Here is a 23,357-nt window from a genome sequence, read left to right as displayed (position 1 = left end):
ACAGCCCGAGTTCATGGAACCGACTGTGTCACCTTGCTTCAGACACCCTCATGAGTCAAGGCCCTGTTTTGGTTTTGCTGGACTTGTCCCCACTTGCAGACTTCTTGTTACAAGTGTAGAAAGCTGTAGTTTAATGCACCAATGTCTGGGTACACCATGCAAAAAGTCCAGACAACCCTTATTGGTTTACAGGGGCTTACTTAATAATCCCAAGTGCTCTATTTGTGGTAGTGTTGTTGAGCAGCTTAGGCTTTTCAGAGGGGAGTGCTGAGCATTCGTTGTATGCACAGACTCAATAAATGAGAGACATACTCCAAAAAAAATCCGAGACCAATTTGGAAAAATAGCACAGATTTTTATATAATTTTAGACACCAAGATCATCAGAATCGGGTAAGTACTTTCAAAGATAGGATTTTACATTAGAACAGTAAAATGCTCAAATAAAGTTTTTGAGGCATGAGCCTCGAACACAGTATTGTTATCCTATGGGAGAAACATACACTGCAAACATATACTTGCATGTGTTTCTTGAGGGTGGCTTTTAAGACTTAAGGTGCTTTGAGCCAAAGCCCAAGAAACCACCACCAGCAGTTTAGTTTTACCTGCCCTGGTGAGTCCGGGTGTAGAGTTGCTGGTCGCGCTTATAGCCTTGAGCGCTACGAGTTAAAGTCAATGGCAAAGTACCTGGGAAAGAAAGGCTGTAAGGGGGAAATTGTGGACAGGTCTGGCAAAACCCAAAGAGGAGCTCAGTTCTTGAGGTTTTCTTGGGCAAGGGGCACTGTTGGTTTACTTGAACTCAAGCTGCAGGGCTCGGGTGCAGGGCTGTTTTGTCCACAGGGTTGCTTGCGTTGGAGGCTCTCACTTTGCTTGGGAGACCTGGATAGGGAACAAAAATAGAACAGCAGGGTCATTCTCGATGTAGGGCTTGGTTGATCCTGTAATCCCTTGTCGGCAGCTCAGCTTTAGCATTTGTGGTGTCCAGGGTGGACACTCAACAATCCTTGGTTGCTTCAAAATCTCTGGTAGCCAGGCTATTGATGCCGTCAGGCTTCTGGATAGTCTAGAGTCTCAAAACTCACTAGAGAGACTGAGATGACCTCCTAGAACCACAGCGACCTCCCCCTTAGTGAGATGCTTCCCAGTGGACCCAATGGTCAGCAAAATGGAGTACCGGACAAGTGAGGTCGGTGCCTGCAGATGCGAGGAGTGACTCCTCTAATCCAAGGGAGATGCTGCTTAGTTGGTGAAGCACTGGACTTTTTGGGGAGGATGTTCAGCTTCTGGAGCAGTCATGATTGTCATTGTGCGATGGGTAGGGAAGTGGCGTGAGTAACATGGTGGCAGGCTAACGCCGGCCGTGAGAGGCTCCGTTCTCTCCGGATGACCACCCGGTTTAATGGATAGCCGTGTGTCCCGTATGGAGCTCCTCATCCAGGGCAAAATGGTGAGGAACTGATGATCTTCGTACTGCTCTCCCGTATACTATGCTTATCGGGCTTTGTTTTTCTCCCCCTCCCTCATATCGCACTACAGCGGAGAAGAGGAAAAGATTTATCGGATTCCGGCGAGCACTTGGACCTGGGAGAGAAATAGCGGATGATAGTCCACGGATCACTACGCTCTACGCGGCTGGAGCAGAGTGGGAGGAGACGCGGAGAAGCTTCGGGAGCGAGCCGATGTAGGAGCCACTGCAGGAGCTTCGCAGGGGAGTGGAAGAGGATAACAGCAGCGTCTGCGCGGGTCTACCCCCCTTCAACCCTTGGTGCGGTATATTATTGTTGCCTCAATGTCGATCATGAGCGAGGGCGTACATGGCCGGTAAGGCGAAGGTGGGGAGGAGTATTACTGCCTCAGACCTGTAGTAGAGTTAATACAGTCACAGGTGAGAACTCTCTGACTGTCATAAATACCTTTTTTAGAATCTTCTCACGCTGTTATCAGAACCTGTGCAATGCCCTATCTGATGAGTGTGTTCATCCGCGACCTACCATTGAGAGTATAGGGATGGACTCCGCAGTCATAGAGTCTACCCCCGACACTGTGGATGCAGATTTCAGTAAATTGAAAAACGGGGGGGGGGGGGGGAATTAACAGCCCCGTCTAGTAACTCCTTAACGGAAGGGGGGACAGAGAAAGAGGGTAGAGATCAAAGGAAGGGGGCCGGTTTGGTTCCTAGAAATAGATACCTATTACGTTCACTACCTGAGAAAGAACTGTCTTTACTTGACCAAGAACCCACTGTAGTGCCTAAGACACCCAGGCAAAGGAAAAAAGACAGGAGGGAGAAGAATAAGACGGGTGACGCCAGAAAAGGTGGGCGTAGCATTGTAAAAACCACTCCATCTTTGAAATCCTATTTTAAGATAATGGAGAAGGAGGCCTCCCTTAGCTCTGTACCTTTCAGCAGTTCTAAAAATGCTCAGAACCCCTTAAACCTCCTAGTCAGGACCATACATCTCCGCAAACCCCACAGAATTTTTCGATGACGCCCCACGCCGAGACCATTCTCTTAGCAAATAAGTTCGCCCCTTTATTATCTAAACCAGATACAGATGTCGACATGGGGCTGTGTAATACACCACTGAGCTTAGAGACTGGAGGACGCTTAGACGGGGTCTTGGAATCTGGTTCCCGCGAAGATAATATATGTAGTAGTGGCAGTGAGATAGCAGAGAAATCCCCCATTGGGGAACAACCTAGGGGCGACAGTCAGTTGGAGAATCTTCTTTTTTCCCTCCGTGAAGACCTATTTGCGAAATTGCTCCCTAGGTTTGAAATCTCCGAAGGGAATCAGAAGGCAATTTCAGAGAAATGTACAGGCCTAGAGTCAAAATTGGATGATATCTGTACTAGAACAGAGGTACTCGAAACCAAGGTTGATAATCTAGCAAAAAGCTCTCAAAGTCATTTGGATACTATCTCTGATCTACAAACGCAGAATCGGGCTCTACAAGCTGATATCGAAAGATTAGAGATTCATGCCAGAAGGAATAATTTTAAATTCTTGAAGATCCCAGAAGGAACAGAGAATGGTGATGTGAAGTCCCTGGTATGCAAATTCTTGAGAGAGGGGGTGCTAAAAGATAGACCAGATATCGACCTTGAAAAAGAGATCCAGCGAGCCCATAGAGATCCGTTTAGACAGCATCCGGACAGGAAGGCTCCAAGGAAGATTTTGGTGAATTTTTCTCTCGTTCTCAGTGAAGGAGCTGATTCTAGGTCGGGCTTTGAAAGATACATCGCTGCACATCAATTCCACTAAATATCTTATACGTTCCGACGTGGGTAGTGCTACGGCCCAAAGACAGTGGGAACTGGGCTCTCGGATGTCCGACTTAAGAAGCCTGGGAGCACAGGTGATGATGAAATTCCCCACAGCATTAAGAGTGGTATGGAGAAATAAGACTCACAACTTCACCTCCATTCAGGAGGTTGACATGAAGGAGGGTTAACAGAGATTATCTTATCAACGGTGATAATAGTGACAAATCGTAATAATATTGACTTGTGATATACGCAGGTTACGTGGGGAAAAAAAAAAAAATAATAATAATAATAATAATAATATGTAAAAAAAAAAAAAATGTTGAGTTGCAAGGATCATATAAATGATAGCAAGGTTACTGGGTCACTGGCTATGTAAAATGTACACAATAGTGAGAGGTGGGTTCCGCATGGGGAGCGGGGCCTTTTAAAGGCGGTTCTTCATCGCCAAGATTTTCGAAGGGGGGTTCCTCAGGGTGGGTGGTGGGTGGTGGGTGGTGGTGGTGGTGGTGGTGGTGGTGGGGAGGGGGGACAAGGTGGCAGGTAAAGGAAAAATTATTCTCTCATAGAGCCAGCAGTATGAGCAGTATGAGCAAACCTATTAACACACTTTTAGGATGTAAGACGGATCTGGATAAGTTTCTCAATGGATATCGTATGGCGTATAGAACAACCTATTCCCTGGTATGATGAACTCCTCAAATAAAACCAAAATAATCAGCTGGAACGTGAATGGATTGAGAGATGGTAGGAAACTTAACAGGGTCTGTGAATTTTTGAGAAAATCAGGGGCTCATATATGTCTTCTACAAGAGACCCACCTGGAGTTTCAAGAATGCAAGACTGCCTTCGAGAAACAAAGTTGGGTTCAGGATCTCCTGTGCTCTCACCAAAGTGGAAGTACAAGAGGGGTCGCGATGTTAATCCGGGTAAACAGTAAAATCAGAATTGAAAATCATGTTACGGATACGTCAGGTAGATGGCTGTCCGCTTTGTTAATGGTAGATAGTCTTCCCCTATCATGTGCCGTCTATTATGGTCCTAACCAGGACTGTCCAGAATATTTGGCCAAGGTAAAATCATCTCTTCTCGACCTAAATGCCCCCATTATTTTGGGGGGTGATTTTAACTTGGTTTTCGATAAAACCTTGGATAGGACTTCTAGGGCCGCTATTACTCCCCTACCCAAAATGAAGTTAGAACTTAAGAACATAATGAAAGACTTCAATCTACTTGATATCTGGAGGACCAGGAATACTAATTGTAGAGATTATTCTTACTATAGCCATAGATACAGGCATCACTCCCGGATTGACTTTTTTTTGATAGATCAGATGTTACTTCCCCAAGTAGATTCTTCCACTTACATTCCTGCTCTGCTCTCTGGTCACTCGTTAGTAGAATTAACAGTTAAACTTGTAAAAGAAGTACAACTGAGAAGGTGGACCCTTGATAGGTCACTACTACAAATAGAAGAAGTAAAAACACAATTATCATCACAGATGGAAGAATATTTTAGGTTTAACTGTGGGTCCGTGGGTGTTCAGATTGTGTGGGAGGCCTTTAAGTCCTTTCTGAGGGGAATAGTAACTTCACTTACGATTAAGAGAAACAGGGATAAAAGGAAAGCAGAAGCAGACTCTCTTATTAAAATTAAGTTGAAAGAACAACAATTTCAACTCGCTTCCCTAAAGCAACATCCTAACTCCGATGGAATATTAAACGAGTTAAATTCTTTAAAGGCAGAATATCAGGCCCAGGTCGATAAAGCCATTAAGGAGAGATGGGATGCGAGCAGATTACGTAATTATTTTTACGGGGAGAAGTGTGGTCGTCTCCTGGCTTGGAAGGCCAGAATAGATAGAGCTAAGAATCAAATTGTGAGTTTAATCATACTAGACACAGGGATTTTGACTTACAACAATGGTGAGATATGAAAGGAAGTCCAAAAATACATGTCTAGGATGTATGCAGAGCGAGGGGATTTTTCCCCTGAAAAAGCTGAAATGTGGCTTAATCAACTAGTCCTACCACATCTCACAGAAGCAGATAGGGTTTTTTTAAGCTCACCAATCAAAGAGGGAGAAGTATATAACCAACTAAAGAGCATGGCAAAAAATAAAGCAGCGGGACCTGACGGCCTCCCGGTAGATGTATATCAAATCAATCCAGAATCAATCGTACCGATCCTTACAATCTTATTTAATAAAATACATCTCTCAGGTGAGGCTGTGCCACAAACATGGTCTGAAGCAACAGTGACTCTAATATTCAAACCCAGTAAGGACCCTCAGACCGTAGAATCTTATCGGCCAATCTCGCTGTTGAATACTGATTATAAAATTTTCGCAGGAGTATTGGCAGCGAGATTGGCTAAGGTTATTAAATCAGTGGTTCACAGCGATCAAAGAGGCTTCATGCCGGGTAGGCAGTTGAACGAGCTTACATTTCAGGCTATTGCTGCATAGATGTTGCGACTAATGAAAAGTCTCCCCTGACCATTGTGGCCATTGATGCCGCAAAGGCTTTCGACCAAGTTAGTTGGTCCTATCTTTGGGAAACATTAGCCGCATTTGGTATGCCATTGAATTTTATAGCCTCGATTCGATCCCTATACTCCAGTCCCAAAGCTAAAATCTTAGTAAATGGTCTGCTTACCGATTGGGTACACATATTTCGTGGCACCAGACAGGGATGTCCCCTTTCTCCCCTTTTGTTTAATTTATACATTGAGCCTTTTGTTATTAAGTTGAGAGCAGATCCTGCTTTCAAACCTTTTAAGATTGCGAGTTTGGAGCTGAAGTTTGCTCTCTACGCTGACGATCTCTTAATGTTTACTCTAAATCCAGAAGAGGCTGTCCCTAGACTTTTTGCGTGGGCAGAAGACTTTGGGGCAATCTCTGGCTATAAAATAAATAGAGAAAAGACCGAGCTTATGCAGTGGAACCCGGTTAAGGAGTATCCGGCTGTTAAACCTAAGATGAGATACCTGGGAATCCATTTAGTTCAAGATATAAATCAGACATCCAAAATAAATTTTGATAGAGTTTATAAGGAAATTTGTCATCTCCTGCAACGCTGGTCTGGTCTCTCGCTTAACATATTCGGCAGAGTGAACCTCATAAAAATGTTTATTTTACCGAAAATCACCTTTTTATTTAATTCTATCCCGTTAACTTTCAATCTGAAAGACATGGCTAAATTACAGGGGAAAATAGGTTCATTTATATGGAACACCAAGTCTCCGAGAATATCATGGAAAAAATTGACGAGGAAATTAAAAATTGGGGGTCTTGCCCTCCCAGATCTACTCATCTATTGTCATTCGTTCCAACTAAAAAACTTTAGACGAATGGCTGATAAGGCAGATACTACTGTTTTAGGCTCTCTATTTCAGGCATTGTTACATAGTCTACCCCAGGGTCAGGAATACTTTCTGTTTAAATTCGGAGATCCCAGGTTTTATAAAAAAAGTCAGACTAAAGATCCTAATTGCTGCCCAAAAAAATTGGGTTTTTTTCAGGAAAAAGTTAGGAATTCCCTATTATGCTCCTCAGGCCCCGATTTGGGACTCCCCAGGGACTCCCGAGTGTTTAAAGGATCAGCTAGCTCGCCCCTTGAGGTCGGCCGGTATAACACACTGGGGAGATCTTTTAGAGGATACGCAGCTTATGGATTGGGATTCTCTCTGTATATTGACTGGGGGTACACTCACCAGGTTTAAATATTATCAATTATCGGGTTGGTGGGCAGCTCTCGCGCTGTCGTCCTGTTCATCTAATCCAAAGTTTGATTTAGTAAATAGGAAAGGGACCTGGAAAAGAGAGTTGGCATTTTGGTATTGGGCCATGATGGGAGAAGAAGAAGTACCGGAGGCCGAACTCTTAAAAATATGGGGTGAGCAGGTTGACTTAGATCATAACAATCTTCAGGAGCTGTGGGTGGATTCCTTTACAATGCTACATACTGTGGTTAAGCCAGCTACACTCAAAAGGAATCATCTGTTTACCCTGTATAGAGTATATATCTCACCTAAGAAACTAGTAAGAATTACCAATTTAGAACATCGATGCCCTCGTTGTAGGTTCACCGCCGCTGATGACATACATATGTTTGTGGATTGTACATTTCTGGCGCGTTATTGGGCTAGAATAGGCGAATTTATCGCGGCAGTATTAAATATACAATTTATTATCACTCCAAGGATAATTTTGTTTGGGTTAGCTAAGGAATATCGACTTGGTGCCATGGACTCCAAATTTATTTTTTATGTAATGTTGTTAGCTAGGCGAGAAATATGTAGGGCGTGGAAAAACGAGAAGGCACCTACTTTTTCAGACTGTTTGAAACATATCATCTTTACTTGTGAGTCCGATATTGCATGTGATCCCTCAAGTGATGTAAAGGTATGGGCAGCTTTAATGGCCTGGCGGAACAGATGAAAGTATTCCGATGATTTCACCTGGGCACTGTTGGGGCTCAATCTCTAACATCGTCAAGGGGCCTCTCAGTGAGAGAAGGTTGGAGTGGACAGAGCAAACAGTAAAATGCTAGTGGGGTTAGACCCTTCTCTTTTTCCCCCTGGGTCTTAACATCGGAACCGTATCATACTTATTGGGGGTAGAGGGGAAGGGGCTCCCCATCTAGATTGCCCTTCCCATCTGGTGGCATATGAGGAATAAAAAAAAAAAAAAAAAGAAAAAAAAAAAAATGATTGTCATTGTGCAAGCAGCCAGGCATGGTTTCACCATTGGTTTTAGTGCAACCATCATGTAGCTGAGTAACTCGTAATGACAACTGCCCAGTACATGTCCTTGAGATGGTCACTTGATCACTTGTAATATCTAGTAATGGAACTAGACATCACAGGGGCCTATTTGCTCCTGTAGATGTGCCCTCACACATAATATAATGCACCCTGCCTTAGGGCTCTAAGGCCTGCTGAAAAGGTGACTTACACATAGTATATGCAGTGTACCTTGGCAAGGCACACAAGCAGTGTGCCATGTAGTGTTTTCAAAATGGTTTGCACCATTTCACGCGTCCTGCAATGGCAGTCTGCATGCAGTTTTCATGTGGGTAGCGTTGGCTGGCATAATACATGCTGCAGCCCAGAGGGACCCTCTCTAGTACCCATGCCCTGAGTACCATTTACTAGGGACTTACGGGGGTGCTTAAAGTCCTTGCCAGTAGGGTTACAATTAGACCTTTACCTTCTTTTAAGGGAAAGAACACTAGGGGCCTGGTTAGCAGGGACCCAATGCACTTTCATTCAAAAAGCATCAGTACTAGGCAAATAGTGGGGGCAGCCATGTCAAAAAGGGCACTTTCCTACAACAGGTACCATTGACCTCAATGGTGTAGTGCTCAAGGCTACCAACTTGTCCAGCATCTCTGCACCCAGACAAAACAGGGTAAGGCAACCCACACTGCTGGTGGTTCTTTTGACCTTGCCCCCTTAGCACCTGAAGTCCAAAAGGTTATCCCTGTACACCGACTGAAAGTACTGTTTTGCTGTGTATATCTTTCCTCCCATAGGATAAGATGACTGCATTCGAGGCTCATACCACAAAAAACATTATTTGACTATTTCACTGTTCTCTTGTAAAATTGCTAACTCTGAAAGTACTTACCTGATTCCAATGATCTTGGTCTCTAAAATTAGGAAAACAATTATTTTTCTAAAGTTTTCTTGAATTTCTTCTGAGTGTGTCTCTCATTTATTGACTGTGTGTGCAACAGATGCTTAACATTCCCCTCTGATAAGTCTAAGCTGCTTGACAACACTACCACAAATAGAGCACTTGGGATTATTAAAGTAAGCCCCTGTAAACCAAAAGGGGTCAACTGGACTTTTTACATTCAGTACATTGTCCCATTACATAAAAAGCCAGCTTCCTACACTGCTGATGGAGAACCACCTCTCCTTGCTGTGTGTTATGGCCTCCTGCTGGTAAAGCATGTCAGAGGCCATATGTAAGGCTCTGCAGCAGGATCTGAAGTCTTAGTGGGCGCAGCATCAGGGAAACCTATCCATCCTGGTCCAGATTTTGAAGGAGACTGCAAAAGATCTGCAGTCGTAACTGACAAACTGCAATTAGGGTCAGTGGCAAACCTCTTTCTGTTCCCTACCCTGAACTGGTAGTGGTGACGAGAGGACTCTGTTCTCTGGCTGAATCTCAGTTTATCAAAGTTCTGGAGCTGAGAGTGAACCACTTTTATTAAATTATTTGTAAACAAATTTTAACATGTATTTTACAATTCTGCACTGTGTACTGTCTTGTAAATAAAGAAATGCTGGAACTCTTTTGGTTTCCACTGCACACCGTAGGCCTGTGACGTAAGCGCTGGAGGGATGAGTTGAAGACAGGCTTATAATGTTGAGTTCTGTCTTACATCCAGCAGAATTAAGACGTATAACTACTTTCCCTGTGTGGTGTGGTTATTGACAAATACCAGAGCTGTTAGGGCGCTACAACTGGTGACAAAGCTTGTACACTGAAAGCACTTTTTCAGAGAGTTTGCAGTGGTCCAGCAAACTGCTCAGACGTGCCACGTGTGCTACAGTCGAAGGTCAGATTCGATGTTAGCACTGGTAGAGTCTCAGCGCAATATGAGCCTGTGTAGATGCTTGAAGATAAAAGAAAGCGACATTAAAAGTTTATATGTCGGTGGTCAGGAACTGAATAAAACAGCTGCAAATTAAAGTACTGCACCATTATGCAAATTAGTGCCATATGCTAAACAGAGTAAGAACGCTGAAGGCGGATGCAACCAGGTTACAAAAGAAGCGCATAATAATTCAGTGCTGATTAAACAGAAATCCATGTGCTACGAATAAGAGATTAGCCAGGTGTTTGTGAAGAAATATTGAAGAACAAAGCTGACCAAATATCATAATGTTATCTGCTTTCATGGACAAGTAGTGTACTTAACGAAACCATTCACGAATGATCGTTCCATAACGTGCTGCAGCCTACCACCAAAGCTGCTGCATAGGGGCACAGAACAACTCCCTAGATCGCCATCAAGCAAGGAGCTCCGATGATAAGCCAGGGATAGATCCAAGCTCCAAGAGTCATTAAAGCTGACCTCGAAGCTAACACGTCACAACGTGCTAGAGAAGCTCTGGCTGATCGAGTTCCACAAGAATCTCATGAGAGACCACAACCTTCCACCAATGTGTATACTGCTAAAACCAACATCTGCATTTGATACTGCCAAAAACGCAATATTGGTAAACGATGGACTGGCTAGATAGAGTCTTTTGAAGATTTCATAGATGCAATAGATGAAAAAGATCATAAAGTATCTAAAGAACATGGCTGGTGAAGGAGTCGAAGAATAACTTGAAAAATACTGGGGCCCCTGTTTATAGAAGGAAAATACCCATAACAAGGAATATACAGACTGTGAAAAATACACCTGGGCAAGGTATTTTAATTTAATGTGCGGGCGGAATAAATCTAGACCATATTTCAGACACTTACAATTATTATATGAAAAGGCAAACAATTTTGACAGTTGCTGATTTCTTTCAATTATTTATTTATCATTTTTTCTATCACAAATATTTTTCGATATGTGTAAAAAAGTATTATATATATTATTTGTATACATTTCGTTAAAACTGTTTTTTGCTTGTCGTACATGTCAGTAAATACATGAGAAATTGGTTCATGGATGATACATTCATACAAAGGAAGGCTGGATAGTTTTCAATTCTTTAGAACATATATATCACATCAAAAAATAGTACACAATCAATGATTATTTATAATGTACGGTAAATTATTAGGAGCGATGTGGAGAAACTGGCGGTTTGTTGACAAAGTACGTGCGTTTCGGCACAGTATGCACCATGACACGTTGAATAGACTGGGTACAGCAAGATATGGTAAGATTGGCTGTATCAATTTCCAACAGTAAAGCCAATCCTGAAATGATAATGTGCTACAGCTCCAATCTATTGACTTCAGTATCAGTAGTCTAATGACGGTCTAGCTGGCAGATGGGTAGGCGATATAAGATGATCGTATTGACGCTCTCTCGTCGGGCAGCAGAGTTCACGTGGCTCCTTTGCGTGTGCGCTAATGCTAAGGAGGGGAAGAAGCCATGAAAAGATACCACAAGAAGGTGAAGTAACATATAATCAAATTAAATTTAGTCCTGTGCCTAATGTGGACACGTATTTAGTCAAGAACGCCAGAGACCAGGTGAATCTCATCGATGAGTTTGTTGAGAGACTGGATAATCCGGTGAAGCACTGAAGATTCAATGAGTTTAACAATGACGAAGCTACTGCCTAGGAGTAATCAATGGATGTCTGTCAGATAACTTTCAACGACGAATGCTGAAGGAAATTCTGAGCTTAGAACAAGTCCACAAGGCTGCTCGCACTGATGAGCATGCTGATCGTCAAGCGACTAACATGGAGGCCAGAGGCGCCCAAAGTGCGTCAGTCATGATCATGAAGAATAAGGTAAAGTACAAGGCTGAGGGATACAAGGTGGTGTCTCTACAGAAGAAGAAAACGAGTTACAGATGTGGACTGTCATTTCCACACAGAGGCAATCGTCCTGCAATTCTACAAATATACATCGGCTGTGGTACTTCAAACAATTTTATGAGAACTTGCATGTCGAAGAGAAAAGTGCATCACAGCGTGAAGACAAAATGGACAACCAACCACTACCTCAGTGACGTTCAGTGCGCTTCCACAAGGCCAAGCTGTCACACCACTTGACTCAAATCAACACCAAAGTCAATCGTCGTCTCAATTGACAAGGATTTCGTCAGTATCAGTTTTTAATGAAAGTGACAATAACAATTGTATAATGTTGATGTTTACTACAGAAAGGCACACACATGTGGGACTAGTCGGATGTGAGGAAAAATTTAAAGTGAAGAAAAATCAACACGAAAAGGAACCACAAACATTGAGGGGTGTGGCAAAGATGACAGCCATATCGGACGCTACTTAGGCGAGCTTTGTCATTAGCCTGTTTTTATCCTGATTAAATCTTGCCCATCCACCCCAATCTGCCGTCTCGGGAGGTGCGCCTGAGGTTCTGACGAAGGAATTGGAGGACTGGTTGACCCTTGGAGTTGTGGAGTCCTGCTGTCTCCCTGAAATGACGGTGGCCTACCATCCTGGCGGGTCCATGAGGTGCAACTACGGGCCTGAGCTGATGCTGAGTTCCGGAGGTGCTGGGGTGGAACCGGTACTGGTTACCCCAGTGGCGGAATGCACCCCTGTTGTTGGAAGCTCCAGTTGGGAAGCCCTGTTGGGTCCCTCTGCTCTGTGCCCATGGACTCCCTCCCCCATATCGCTCCAGGGTGACCACATTGCCGCTCGACTGCTCAGCCGCCTCCTCCTTGCCACCTGGGACACAGGAGTGGGGGGAGGTCAGTACTGCCATCTGGCATTATTGTGGAGCCCCCTGGCTGCGACTGAGCTGCATGAACACTGCTGCTGTGGCTGTGCCAGTGGGCCCCATGGCGGTGGGTGTACCTGTCCCCGGCCGTCCTCATTGAGGCAGGAAACTTCGTGGCCTCCGCCATTGGGCCTGCAGGCCACTTTGTCCCCCCCCATTAGACTTGGTGTGGCGGTCCCCCCAGCACAGTTGGAGGGTATAGCTGAGTGGGAGCTGTCGGGCCCATCTAGGACCTGTGAAACACGGGCTCTTCCTTCATGCAGCCGTGATCCATTGGCGACTGCTGGCTTCTGGGCTGCCAACACCTGCTGGCTGGAATTTTGAGATACTGTTGAATTGGAGAGGGGACAGTCCCCTAACGAACTACATGTCCCTGAGCCTCACCCATGGGCCCTATCTCACACTGTCTGGCCGGTCCCAGCAGCCTCCTCCTTCCTGGTTGCTGTTTTGAAGGAGGAACCGTCCCAGTGGACCCTGAAGAACCCCCATGGAAGGCAGAAGGTTGGAGAGTCACCCCACCAGTGGATATCCCAGGAACCAGGATACCTACACCAGGGAAGCTGGGCGCATAGGTGCGAAGTGATGTCGGAAACTGCCTCAGACCATAATGGAAGACTTCAGGAAAGATGCCTCTAGCGAATACTGTGCAAGAGTCCGCAGGAATCCAAGGGTGGATTCTTGAAGAGGAGAACTTTCAAGCAGATGGGATAGAGCCTGTCACTCGAAAGTGATCAGGAGGCACAGAAGAGCAATGCCCACCGATGTCTGAAAGTGCAGAAGTGACGATGGTGACCTTGTTGCTGCAGCTGTGAGGACCAGGCTATGCTGAGAAAGACCAGGCGCTGTGCATGAGCTGTCCCACATCGGAAGTCAAGAACCAGGAGGTCGGAGTCCGGCGGGAGCACTAACAAACCTTGGCAGCTGCAACAGACCTGGAAAGCAAAGAAGGGGCAACGTTGGGACCAGCAAGGTCCAAGGGACTCACCAACAGTAGGAGAGTCAGAGTAGGCCCCGAGCATGCAGGGGAGCCAGCTGAAGCAGTAGAAGACCCTCAGGACGACTCACAGGCCAAAGACGCAGGAGCTGCAAAAGGACCTCAGCAGCTCACCAAAGATGAAGGCCCACTGTGCAATGGATGTGGTGAGGACACTGTACTTGGCAGGAAGAGATTCTGGAGGCTCGAGCTTCTTGTAGCAGTGCAGAGTCAACAAGCCTTGTCAACAGCAAGTTGACACGGTGCGTAGGAGTTCGGTCCCAGAGGTTCTGACGTAGGATACTGGCTTCAAAATTGCAGAGAGGAAAGGTCAGACTTCGAGGGAGTTGCAGAACCACCATCTGTTTTGCTGAGTCTCTTGAAGTCCGTGGGACGTCAGGAGCAGCAGACTGGTCAGCTTCGTTGTGGTGCCTGCAAATGCAGGAGAGTGACGTCTTCACTCCGAGGGAGATTACTTCAGATGTCCTTGATGCCCACAGATCTGTTAAAGATCTTGGAAGAAGCACAGACACAGATGACAAAGAAGACTTGCAGAGTAGTGAAACTAGGAGCAGCAGGAGTCTTTCTTGGTGCAGTCTCAGTTCCAGTCTCATTCTAAGTGTCCAGACAGTCGAAAAGTGACATGGTTTCAGGCTTGAGTCTTGTCCCACGATGAATCTGAAGAGCCACCCAGAGGTAACCCATTAGGTACCGTAAGGAAAGGGTTGGAATGACTCTGGGGTCCCCCTTCAAAGCTGTCTAGTAGTGCTGGCAAGCGCCCCCAGCCCAATACACTAAGTCATGTCTGGGAGGTGGTCATAACACCATGTGAAACAAAACCTATTGTTCTACCTTCCCCCAGCAGGAGGGCATAATCATGTCTGTGGTCGGCAGCAGCACAAGCATGCTGTCAGACCCTAAAAGGGTGTTACCGGTAGTACCGATACCAAACATGACCGGGTGCGGTGCAGCCACAATATAGTTAGACATCTCGTAATGACTGATGTCCACTATTTGTATTAAAATGGTTGACCGCACTTACAAAGTCTGGATAATCGTCTCTGGGGTTTGTAGGGGTGTCCTGCTCATGCATGGGCACCCTCACATGTTTAACTAAGCACCCTGCCCTCAGGACTGAAGAGCCTACCATAGGGGAGGCTTATAGATTTTAAGTGTAGTGACCTCAGATATAAGGAAACGTATGTCTGTTGTGAGAGGTACAAGCATCAACTCACACAGGCTGCAATGGCACAGTTTAAATGGTCTCCCATAGGTGGCACAATACATGCTGTAGCCCATGGGGGACCCCTCGTGTACTTATGCCCTGGGTACCATATACTCGGGACTTACAAGGGTACACCAGTAGCCAATTGTGAATGTACAAAATTACTTATCATGGTCAATTTAGGGAGAAAGTACAATGACTGGTCCTGATTAGAAGGATCCCAATCAGACTAGTCAAAAAAATACTGACACCAAGCAAAAGTGGGGGTAACCATGAAAGCAGATCCTACTTTCCTACACTAAAGTATACACATAGGCTGCCTCAACACCCTTAAAGAGTCAAGGTTTATTTGTAGCTACGATGAAACATAAGAAAAACGTGGTACAATCACCTATTCATGTACTTCAAGGTTAGCCTCAAGTGCCTGTTTGCTGAGTTTTAACACTGCTGCTGCTGCTGATATGGGACTGATATCAGTGAACTACAATATGAGTGCCCATCATATAAATGAGGACGTTCGTCATGTTGTACAAAGACAGACAAATTGTGTCTTTGTACAACATGACGAACTTGCAAGAGGCTGTTGAAAAGGAACCTAATTAATTGCTTAAACATGACGTTATTGAATGCACTACTGGTCAAACGGCATGGGTTTCTCGCACTGTACTAGTGCCTATAAGAGAAAGTCAAGGAGCAGTACTCATATGCGTTGGCATGTGTTTTAAGCCAAAAAAGCGATTGAGCAAGAGAGACATCCAGGCCCGCACATTGCTGATGATATGATAACTCAACTGAATGGTGCAAAGTTCTTCTCTTGACTCCAGTCAGTCAGTACTCTTTATTTCGGCCCATTGCCATAAAAGGATCAAATAAAACATTAAAAGTAGAAGATGGGGGCGTGGTCAATATGGCGGATAAGTAAGACCGGACTCTGTGTTTCTCCATCCCTGCCACCGTCCTGGCCCATGCACATAGCCGACTCACGGGACTGCGTCCTGTCAGAGCACTTCGGAGCAGACCGGAGTCTTGGACCACCGGGGGGAGACCACCGTGAATACCTCACAAATGGCGGTGGCCTAGACGGGCTCCTGGTGGGGAGGCTATCTAGGCCAGTCACTCCTATCGGATGCCAAGACAGCAAAGCCCACTGTCTGGAGGTGCAGTGCGCTGGTGGTGAGCTGGTGGAGAGAGAGGAAGTGAAGGTTGACATCGGCGGAGTTCCGCACCGCCTGTTGGGCCTCCTTGCGGCATCGAAGGCATCTGCCTGACTCTGCGCTGGCAGGACTGCAGGCTGAATTATTATCCTGCCCCCAAGCAGGAATGAAGGAGCTCGGTCATCGATCACCGGAGACGCCTTGGCCCCTAAATTGAGAGAGAGGACCTGGTAGAGGCGGACTGGGAGCTCTACCTGCCCTGAACAGCGACATTGGGGTTGAGAGTGTGACTCGCCCTGGAGGGTGGGATGGGGCCTACGGCGGAGGTGTCAGAGACCGAGTGTGGAGGCCGGGTCCTACCGCTCCAAGATGCCCTGGCTGTATGTTAGTGCTGCACCCTTGCTTGGAGTTTGCCTCAGAGGGGCAGTCTGAGGGATGCAGAGAGGCCCGAGCTTGCTGCTGGATTTCTACTGTGCTGCCTGCTGGCATTTACTCTCATGTGAGGAGGAGCAATCTGAGCCCCCTGATGACTTCTTAGAGAGACTGACTGACCTTTGGAGACTTCTGGGAGCACTGTAGGCCATGGTCTTGACTTTTAGGGGTCCCTGAGGGCCTTTCCCCTAGTCTGATCCTTAATTGAAGTAAACGCCTTGATACCGGTGGGGGTAAATGTGCCCTCCCCTATTTCTTAGATAACACTCATCTCACACAGGTACTATGGCTATGGGCCGGGGTAAAAAGGAATGCACACTCAAGGATATGCCTGCCAAGCACGAGGGACAGAGGAGTGGTGAGCACCTACCGTCAAAAGGTCTAGACCCTGTGTCGGATGGTGGAGAGATAGATTCCCCAGTGACCTGGCCCTTTTTAGAAGCTCTCTGTGCCTCTCAGAGAGGACCGTCAAATCCTCAGAAAGGCCCTCTCAAGTGAGCTCAAAGACATCCACCAAACTGTAGACAGTCTGGGAGACAGAGTGTCCTCCTTGGAGGATCATGAAACTAGTTAAGAAGAGGAGCTCCAACAGCTGAAACAGGAACTGCTCTGCCTTCGGGACCAGAACCTTGATCTGCAAGCCCACACCGATGACCTGGAGAATCTATCCCGGGGGAATAATATTCATATTAAAGGCATAGCATCTGGTGCTGAGGGATCCAAAGTCACCTTGTTTGTTGTTGAACTCTTCTGCTTGAATCTGAAGCCCCCCCTTGAGACGAACATTAAGCTAAACCGAGTACACAGAGTGGGACTCAGGAGACCAGATTCTGCACCACCTGCAGACATCCTAGCGTGTATTCATGACCAGACACTGAAGGAGCGCATACTCCGAGAGGCAAGGAATCAACATCCAATAAAATTCAAGGGACACCATCCTACCCTCTATCAAGATCTGGCCAGTTCCACTCTAAAGAAACGCAGAACCTTTTGATAAGCCACTAAGCATTTGTGTAACCAGGGCATCTCCTATACCTAGGACTACCCCTTCCATATGGTCTTCTGCCTGCAGGGCATGCTTTACCAGCTTAACTCCTTGAAGAGGCATGCGGTCTGCTGGGCATAGAGGACCCCCTGACAGACGGGCTGTCGGCAAGACGCCAAGCGGGTGGCCCTGGGGGATAGCAGAGTGCTGGAACCTCGGTTGAAGTGCTCCGTCCAGACTTGCCAATAATAGCAAGGGAACGGCGAGAAGTCCTGGAGTCCCTGTCTGGGAATCCATCTGCTTCAAAGTACTCCGAGCTCTGGCTGATCTGAACTGCCTCTGTTCTTTATGCTGGGCCAGCTGGGTGGGAGCGGAGGGATCATTCCCCTGAGCCACCACATACCCCCTTATCACTACATATACCATCTGGGAGTTTACTTTGGACATCCATACTCATGGACATTCTTCTGCTAGTTATCATGTTCAGTTTTGTTACTCTTCCTTGTTCTATTTAGGGGAACCTGCGGATGCTGATTCTTTCTTATTACCCCACTGGGTCTTCTCATGATTCCTCACACTCCGTGTAGCTGCACCACAACCACTCTGAGTTAGTGCATTTAGATCTGCCTCTATTGTCTTATCATGAACCATAACCTCCATATACTGATGTTGAACTTGAAAGGGTTAAATAACCCAGTTAAGCGTAAAGCCATATTGTCTTATTTAGAACACTTGGGTGCTCATATATGTCTACTGTAGGAGACGCATGTTATGCTAGGAGACTGTCACATTTGCGGTCCTGCTGTTTCCCACTCCAAGTTTTCTATGCTGGCCCTACTAAAGCAACAGGAGTTGCAATTCTGGTGAGTAGCTCATTTCAGGGCAAAGTAGGCCCTAAGCAAGCAGAGAAATGGGGACAAAGTCTGGCCTACTCCATTTCTCTGGGTAACCATAAATTTACACTAGGAACTGTGTACGCCCCCAATAAGGACCAGGAACTATTTTTTCACTGTGCAATGGTCTGACTGAGATCCTGCTAATCAGGACCCTAGTCACTGTGTATTCTCCCTAAATTGACCATGGTAAGTACTTCTGTACATCTACAGTTGGCTACTGGTGTCCCCATTTTTTTTTAAGAACAGATTTTATTTGTCAAATAACAAATATATTGCAGAGCGCTGTAACCCAACAACTCATGCATGCAAATTGTACAGTGAAATACCTTTGACAATTCCAATAATAGGACAGGACAATTGAAGAGCAATGCATTTGAAATATTAAGACAAATTAAAGGAAAACAAACCCCATACCCCACCCCATCGCACTTACTCCATAACACCATACAAGAACAGTCGCATCTATCCAGACATAATATTCCAACATCCCAAAGGCGATAATACATGTCAACTATAGTTGGAGGGAAGCCAAATCAGTAGATCTGGCCGCTGGAACTGGTTCTAACTCTAGGCCCAGCGCCGCCAGATTTTATAATGTTTAGGCGGGCATCCCCTGGCCGCAAAGATGGGGATCTCCAGCCCCATACAGAAATCCATGCCATTTTTCCATACTGATACCGAGGGTGCCCTCAGAGCCTTCCAGGCTTTGATGATATCTCTTTTGGCTAAGGTGAACCCTAGTAACATAAGATGCCGTTTGTATATGTTGCCTCCTATATCATCCATAACATGTAACAGGACCAGCTTCGGGGAGCTGGGGAGGTCCCAGCCCAGAACCTCGGAGAGGCACGATAGAACCCCCCGCCAAAACCGCGCTAATGCGGTGCATTGCCAGACAGTATGAAACAAGGTACCCTCCTTGTGTTGGCATCGGAGACACACCGGGGAGGCCACCAATTCCTCACTCCAGAGCCTGACCCTCGTAAAATAGACCCGGTGGAGATACTTAAACTGGATAAGGCGAAGACTTACTGCTATTGCCGATCCCCGCGGGGAGGCCAGGGCCTCCACCCAATCCTCCTCCTCCAGTGGGCCAATATCCCCCTCCCAGGCCTCCCGGAGACGCTGCAGTGTGGGGGAACTATGTATGATCAGGGAACGATAGATCTTGGAGATTTTGTGGTCCTGGAGATCCCCCATGAAAACCTTTGCCTCTATGGGACTAAAGTCAGCCAGGGACTCCAAACCCTCGATGCAGAGGGTGATGGCATGACGGAGCTGCAGATATCGAAAAAATTGGGTTTTAGGCATTTGAAAGTCTTTTTGGAGCTCTTGAAAGGACTTCAGAACCGAACCCCGCATATCATCTCCAAGGGTAGAAATGCCGATACGGTCCCAGCCCCGAAAACCAGACAATGCAGCCAATTGCGGTAGTTGCCATTGCACCAGAGGTGAGTCTCCCGCGTCAACTTATTCCACCACCTGGTCCTCCGCAACGCCTGTCGCCACACTTGAAAGATGAGTTTCGTAGCCAGTGGCAAGGAGCTACGCAGCGGCGCGGAGTATAGTATAGTGTGAAGGGCGTGATCTCCCATGCAATGCCTCTCGACCGCGTAAGCCAGGTCGGCCCTATCTCCATACCACCACTCGTTAAGGACTAATAAATGGGAGGCCATATAATAGGACATGATATCAGAGGTTGCCAGTCCCCCGCAATATGTGGACTGGAAGCATGTCCGCAGGGCCACTCTCGCCATTCCCCAACCCATAAAAACTGGCCCAAGGCCGTATTGACCCGTCGGAACCATCCAGGAGAAATCGGATAAGGATGATTTTGTAATTGAATTGATAAAGGAGGTGGGGAAGCGATACCATCTTAAAGATGGCCGACCCGCCGTAGATTGATAGGGGCATAAGGGACCAGGTTTTAATATCTTCCTGTACGCGATCCCAGACAGGGACTAGATTCCTTTGCCAAGAGGTGATAGGCGAATCTGATAAAAACACTCCCAGATATTTCAAGCCCCCAGATACCACCTGAACGGAGGAGGCCCAGGAACCAGGACCCGCCCCTCCCCCCATGACCCATAAAGTAGATTTGCGAGGGTTCATATAGAGACCCGAAGTTTCTCCAAAAATCTGCATAATGCGTTTTAAGTGCGGTCCCGTCCTATCTATATCCGTAAGAAAAAAAAGGAAGTCATCTGCATATAGTGCAATGCGAACTGACAGACCTTCCGCCCACTCCAGACCAGTCACTTGGGCATCCATTCGCACCCAGGATGCTAAGGATTCCATTGCAAATGCAAATAGATAAGGGTATAGCGGACATCCCTGCCTAGTGCCCCGCCCAATAGAGAATGTGGAGGAAACGGCGCCCCCCACCCGTACAGACGCAGTCAGGTCTGTATAGAGAAGAGTCAAATATGACAAGAAGCGAGAACCGAATTCAGTCTACGGAGGAGTGCGAATAGGTATACCCAGCTAAGGGAGTCAAATGCCCTATCCATGTCTGCAAGCAAGAGCGCGGCCCGCTCCCCAAACACCTGGACAGTCGCCACTGCGATGTGTGTGCGCCGAATATTGTGGCGGGTCGCCCGCTGGGGCATAAACCCGGCCTGATCAGGATGAACTAAGGATGTAATATGGGCTCGGTGGCGATTGGCCAGTGCCTTAGCCAAAACCTTGGCCTCCACATCGAGAAGGGATATCGGCCGATACAACACATGTTTATCTGGGGGTCATCCAGGCTTATGGAACACCACGACCTCCGCTTGTCTCCAGTCTCTACTGGTGTCCCCTTTTAATTCCCTAGTATATGGTACTAAGGTACCCAGGGTACAGGTACACCAGAGGTCTCCCATGGGCTGCAGCATGTATTTTGCCACCCATGGGAGTCCACTTAAACTGTGACTACAAGCCTTCCATTGCAGCCTGTGTGAGTTGTCGCTAGCACCTCTCACAGTAGATAAAAGCTTCCTTATATATGAGGTCACTGCACTTTAAACCAATGTCACCCCAATGGCAGGCTCTTCAGTCGTGAGGGTAGGGTTCTTGGTTTTCAGTGTGAGGATGCCCCTGCATGAGCAGGACACCCCTACAAACCCCGGAGCTGATTCTCCAGGCTTTGTAAGTGCGGTCAGCCATTTTAATACATATAGTGGACATCAGTCATTACAAGATGTCTAACTTGGTCATGTTTGGTATCAAACATGTTGGAATCATACACCAGCACCGATTCCAGTGTTGTACGTATGATCCCATGTACTGGGGGCCTCCCTTAGGGTACCCCCTGTACTACCAGGTAACAGCCTTTCAGGGTGTAACAGCAAGCTAGTGTTGCTACTGACATGATTCAGCCCTCCTGCTGCTGAGCCAAGCTTGAGCAAGGGAAGGTAGAACAAAAGGTTTCCTTTCACAGGGAGGTGTGACCACCTCCTAGACAGGTCTTAGTGCATTGGGCTGGAGAGGGGCGCTTGCCAGCACCACCAGGCTGCCTTGAAGGGCACATTGGGTGCCCTCCTTGCATACTCCAGTTTGAGCCAGTTCAGGGAGCCCTTGGCTCCCATTCTGGTGCGAAACTGGACAAAGGGAATAGGAGTATCCTCCCCTCTGTCCCACCTCTCTTCTGTGAGGGACTCCTGAGTCATTCCAACCATTTCCCTAGGGTGCATAAGGCCTTACCTGTGGGCGTCTCTTTAGATTCATCATGGGACAAGACTAAAGCCTGAAACCATCTCACTCTTTGATCGTCTGGACACTTGAACTTTGCCTTGAACCGAGACTGCACTAAGGAAGACTCCTGATGCTTCTGGTTTCACTGTTCTGCAAGTCTTCTTCGTTGTCGGTGTCTGTGCTTCCTCAGGATCTTAAAAAAGACATGTGGGCATCAAGGATACCCAAAGTAATCTCCCTTGGAGTGAGGGAGTCACTCACTAGCATCTGCAGGCACCGCAACGAAGCTGACCGGTCTGCTGCTCCTGATGTTCCATGGACTTTGAAAGGCTTAGCAACACATGTGGTCATTCTGTAACTTCCTTCAGCTCTAACCTGTCCTCTCTGCAATTTTGAGGCCAGTATCCCTTGTCGGAACGGCTGGGACCGAACTCCTGTGCACCGCGTCGACTTGCCGTTGCCAAGAATTGTTGGCTCTGCACTCCAGAGATCTTCAGACTACAAGAAGCTCCAGCATCCAGCATCTCTATCTGCCAAGTACTGCACCCTCACCACATCCTCTGCACTGTGGGGCTTCCTTCTTGATGAGCTGCTTGAAGTCCTCTTGCTTCCCCTGTGCCTTTGGCCTTCCCATGGGGGGTTCCTTGTGTCCCCGGCTTCTCTGAGTCTTCTGGTCCATGTCCCATCCTCTACTGCAGCTCACATTCCATTGTCTTAATATTTGGTTTGGTTTCCCCCTGGAGTCCACTGTAGTTTGTGCTACTTACCTTATTGAAATGAAGTATTGTTGTGTATTGTGTTAATATCTCTGGGAAGGAGATATACCAATGTTTACTGACACATTGGTATATCTCCTACCCAGAGATGTTGTGTAGTAAATAGCAGTATTTTTATATAAACACTGTGTAGTTCTTTTTCATTTAGCCTACACTACATGATTAAACTGGTAAAACAAGCTGCTTAACACTAGTTCAAGATAAGCCTGAAGGCCGCTCTCCACAGCTACCCCTTTGAGAACTTTCTATGTGTATCAAAGACCACTAAAATCACCATAAGGGTTGCATGGATTAGTGCAAGATGCATCACTTAAATAAGTGTACACCATATACTAAGCCAACCTCCCACAGTATCTCTGACATGTGTGATCCAGGGAAGATTCCCAGCCCCTTGGGGCAAAGTGTCTCTTTTAGACTCCTGCAGTAGTAGAGGAGTTGGGGATGCCTCATAGTTTCCTCCAATACATTTTTGGTCTAACCACGATTCTTATTGAGATTGGTCTTAGCTGGAATAGCGAAGTGCTTTAAAAATTATTTT

Source organism: Triturus cristatus, chromosome 3_1, assembly GCF_964204655.1.
Source record: "Triturus cristatus chromosome 3_1, aTriCri1.1, whole genome shotgun sequence".
Taxonomy (NCBI): domain Eukaryota; kingdom Metazoa; phylum Chordata; class Amphibia; order Caudata; family Salamandridae; genus Triturus; species Triturus cristatus.
The sequence above is the reverse complement of the archived record's forward strand: the minus strand, read 5'-3'. Positions refer to the sequence as shown.